Source organism: Gavialis gangeticus, unplaced genomic scaffold (assembly GCF_001723915.1).
Source record: "Gavialis gangeticus isolate Ggan-Ray unplaced genomic scaffold, GavGan_comp1, whole genome shotgun sequence".
In the NCBI taxonomy this organism is placed as follows: Eukaryota; Metazoa; Chordata; order Crocodylia; family Gavialidae; genus Gavialis; species Gavialis gangeticus.
This window is the reverse complement of record NW_017729032.1, coordinates 2,115,080-2,118,290: the sequence shown is the minus strand read 5'-3', so window position 1 is coordinate 2,118,290 and position 3,211 is coordinate 2,115,080. Positions and strand designations below refer to the sequence as shown.

The following is a 3,211-nucleotide window of genomic DNA, read 5'->3' as shown; positions in this document are numbered from 1 at the left end:
GGGGGGGGGGGGGGGGGGAAGCGAAGCCTCTTTTAGAGTATACTATAGTATTCAATCAGATGGCTGAAATTTTAGCCACGTGGAAACAAACATTTACAGGAGTAGAGAAATTTACAGAAACACGGTTATGAACTTGACCCTAAAAAACTTACAGATAATGGAGCGCATAGTGGCTCCGTTCTCTGCTTTTCACACCCTGTAATATAAGCTCGCTAAATTCCATTCACCTGAATTGATCCAGTCCACTTAAAATAGTGGGGGTTTTGCAAAATTAAAAAGTTAGCCTAACAAAGTTTGTTTTAGCTGCATCCAGATAAAACAAGGTGAATCACATTTCATGCTTCAGGATAATCAGCCGATAGCCCCTTCTCCTATCCTCAAGTGAATTATGTTGGCTCATTCAAAAGGTACATGCCATAGCAAGGGGCAAATCTCCTACTACTGATCTACTTGTTTGCAGACTGCTGCTTCTTAAGCAAACAAAATTGTCTGCAACTTAGAAGTAACGTTGTACGTATCCTCCAGACCTAAGGTCAATTCCTTTAGTAACAATATCAACCGAAGATCTCAGATGCTTGCACAATACGCACACAACTGCTCTGGCCATTTTTGAAGACCTTTGTGCCAGGATGCAATATATACAGCATTCTATGCTGTTCTAGATCTCATGGGTTTGCATTCTCCAGCTCAAGGAAACCATGGGACCAAGGAAGAAATATCTGGAGGTATACCACGAGGAACAGTCTTGTCAAGCCCAGTTTTGAATTACAGCAAATTAGCTGGTCCAGTTTACCAGATCAGAAAACATCTTGGAAAGGATACTTGTTGCTTGGCGCAGATATAGTGTGGTCACTGTTGAGACTGCCCAGCCATTAAATGATTCTCCACGCAATTCAAAACTGTATTTTGCTCCTACAGCAGATTCTTAATTTGCCACTAGTTTCCAGATTACTTCCTCCAAACAGTCTGGGACTTTCTTATGATTCTATGAAAGTAACCTCTTTTAAAAGTAGGCCTCTCAATGTCATCTCATCCAGCCCCCTGCTCAAGACAGCATCTGTTCTGACCTAAACCACCCCAGGCAACCACCTGTTTTTGAAAGTTTCCAGGAACAGAGATGCTATAACTTCTCTAGGCAGCCTGTTCCGTGGTCAATCCTCCTCAGTCAGGGAATTCCTCCTAATCATCAGCCTAAATTTCTTCTGCTGCAGCTTGAGGCCATTGCTCCTAGTCCTATCCCCTATGGCCACAGAGGAAAGCCCATCTGTATCTTCTATAATTGCCCTTCAGACATTTGAAGACTTATCAACTCTCCCCTCAGACTTCCCTTTTCCATACTAAATAAACCTAGCTCTTTCTGCTTTTCCTGTCTTGTCTCTCAAGCCCCTGATCATTTTGGTGGCTCCGTGCTGGACTCTTTCTAGTCTGTCCATGTCCTTCTTGAAGTGTGGGGCCCAAACCTAGACACTGTGCTCACCAATGCTTGGAGCAGAAGAATCACCATCGATTTGCAGGTGACACTCCTGTTAATACAACTCAGTATGTTGCTGGCCTTTTTTCTGCATCAAGAGCACACTGTTGGCTCATGTTTTACTTACAGTCCACCATAACCCCCCAGGTCCTTCTTTGCCATACTGCAGCCATTCCCCAGTTTGTATTTGTGCATGCAATTATTCTACTCCAACTACTGGACTGCACATTTTTCCTTGCTGAATCTCATCTATTAATTGTGGACCATTTTTTCCAGTCTATCCAGGTTATTCTGGATCCTAGCCCTGCCCTCAAGACCATCTGCAACTGACCCCAACTTGTGGATGACATCAAGTTTGCTAAGCATGCACTGGAGTAGATTTCACAGACACTGGCTAGAAGGGACCTCAGAAGATCATCGAGTCCAGCCCCCCCACCCGAAAAGCAGGAAGTCAGCTGGGGTCATAGGATCCCAGCAAGATAAGCATCCAATTTACTCTTGAGTACCATCATCCAAATCATTAAAGAAGAAGATGGGGGAAGTACTAGCCCTAGGACAGACCCTTTTGCACCAATCTCTCCTGCAACTGCCTTTTTAATTACGCGGTAACATTTGGTTTATTTCCTTGCATATTCATATGACTTAAAAACAGAATAATTTTTGGTATAAACTTGTTTACTCAGGTCATTAATGAAGGTGTCAAGTAAAGTTTTCAAAAGGACCTAAAGATTTGGGAGCTGAAGACCCCATTTTCACTTCCCCACTTTTGAAAGTGTTCAACTTAAGCACTTTTGTGAGTTTTATCCACTTAAAATTAATGAAAAACATCTGATTAAATTCAGCTTTTTTAAAGAGACATTTTGTAATTCAGTGGCTCTCTCGGGCAATTTGATCAATTAATAACTCTTCAAGAATCATAATGCTGTTTTAGGAACCTCCCTTTTCCCCCTGGGCCCACAAGCAAGTTTGAGAGAGGGAGACATCTGTGCATGCTTCCTTGAGCCAGTACATAGTGTAGGAGGATTCCCTCTACATCAGTAGATTTGTGCTACATTTCAAATCCACTCAAACTAATCACAAAGAATAATTCTGTGAGACAATTTATCTCCACAATCAAGTCTGCTTCTATTAAGCAAAGGCTTTACTTTTAAACCAAGAACCAGGCAGTCATGCTCCTGTTGTTTCCTTGGGTTCAGGAATAAAAACAGCATTACTGTTAAAACTCAACTGCCTGGACGCTGACACAATACTATCACTTCAAGTGCTTGTACTAATTGCATGGAGAGTTTGGGATGTTAGGTGCCGTGCCAAGAATTACGGCAGCAGTAACAGCAAGGTCATGTCCACAGCTGAAGCAAAATGTTCCAGAATTGTAATTTTAAGGGACTTCTATGTCACTGAGTCAATGGTAACACTCCAGTTGGACTCTCACAAATAAAGTCATAGGTTTTGCAGTCTGACACACTGGAACTGAGATCACTCACAGAAGTGCTTGTGGGGAATTTCTTTGGCGTGGGAAGGCCATGCACATAAGAACAAACTATTCCTTTAGCTTTAAACAGGGGGGTGAAAAAAAGACCATACATTCCATTTTCTGCCAAGGACAGTTCATAAACCTGATGCATACCACAGGCAAATGTCAAGCATAACAATGAAACAAAGCCATCACTACAGGCAAGAAGACAGAAACTTATTCTCTTCACCCACAGAACAAGAACCTGATTTTTTTTTTTTTTTGGC

At 42.1% G+C, this 3,211-nt stretch overlaps 1 protein-coding gene across 1 annotated transcript in view; it reads right to left on the bottom strand.

Moving 5' to 3' along the window:
- The window catches only part of UVRAG (UV radiation resistance associated), a 210,880-nt gene that overhangs the window by 125,513 nt on the left and 82,156 nt on the right, over nt 1-3,211 (bottom strand). The gene's annotated exons all lie outside the window — the stretch shown is intronic.